The sequence below is a fragment of the Bos javanicus genome, chromosome X, assembly GCF_032452875.1.
Source record: "Bos javanicus breed banteng chromosome X, ARS-OSU_banteng_1.0, whole genome shotgun sequence".
In the NCBI taxonomy this organism is placed as follows: Eukaryota; Metazoa; Chordata; class Mammalia; order Artiodactyla; family Bovidae; genus Bos; species Bos javanicus.
The window spans coordinates 63455125-63455931 of NC_083897.1; the positions used below are offsets into that span (position 1 = coordinate 63455125).

Genomic DNA, 807 nt, shown 5'->3' on the forward strand with positions numbered 1-807 from the left:
GTTTATTTTCCTCCTAAATGTCTTGCCAATCAGGGAAAAGCTCCTTGTGGAAACCAAGTTACCAAAGTCACTCAATTGACTTCCCCTTCTTCTAGATGAATGGCTTATGTCCATAAAAAAGAGGGTTCGTTATCATAATACTTCAGGTTTAATATTTCCCAATCTACTATAGGCCTTCACTAGCTTTACATTTAATGCAGACTGCTTTTAAATCATGCTTTGATTTTTCCCCTCAAAATGTTTTTAAAGACATTTAAATATGACAGGCCAGATTTATTTAAAGAGTAAAACAGTTCTCTCTTCTGTAGCACATGTGCTAAATTTGGAAAAATATGGAGAAGATTAGAAGAGGAAGGATGACATGTCAATTCACAAAGGAGATCATATATTTTCCTTACTGGGATAGTAAATATCTATCCTAAATCAACAGCTTGCATCATATACAATGGTAAAACCATAAATATACTTCTATTAAAATCAGAGATAAGATAAAAATAACTGCTATCACCATTATGATTAAATTTTAATTTCCTGGCCATTGCAATAAAGCAGGAAACAGAAATAAGAGATATCAATAATGGAACTAGGAGATACAATTCATATCTGTGAATGAGATTATTCCCTAGCCAAAGAGAATCTAAATAAAAAACATTAAGAATGATAGTTTAACAGTTACCAGTTTTCCTAAACATTTCATTCATGTCCAACTCTTTGTGACCCCATGGAATAGTCCATGGAATTCTCCAGGCCAGAATACTGGAGTGGGTAGCCGTTCCCTTCTCCAGGGGATTTTCCCAACTCAGGGAT

At 34.2% G+C, this 807-nt stretch overlaps 1 pseudogene; it reads left to right on the forward strand.

Annotated features, from left to right (window-relative positions):
* The first annotated feature begins 292 nt into the window (after positions 1-292).
* Positions 293-391, forward strand: LOC133243584 (U6 spliceosomal RNA; annotated as a pseudogene).
* The last annotated feature ends 416 nt before the right edge of the window (positions 392-807 follow it).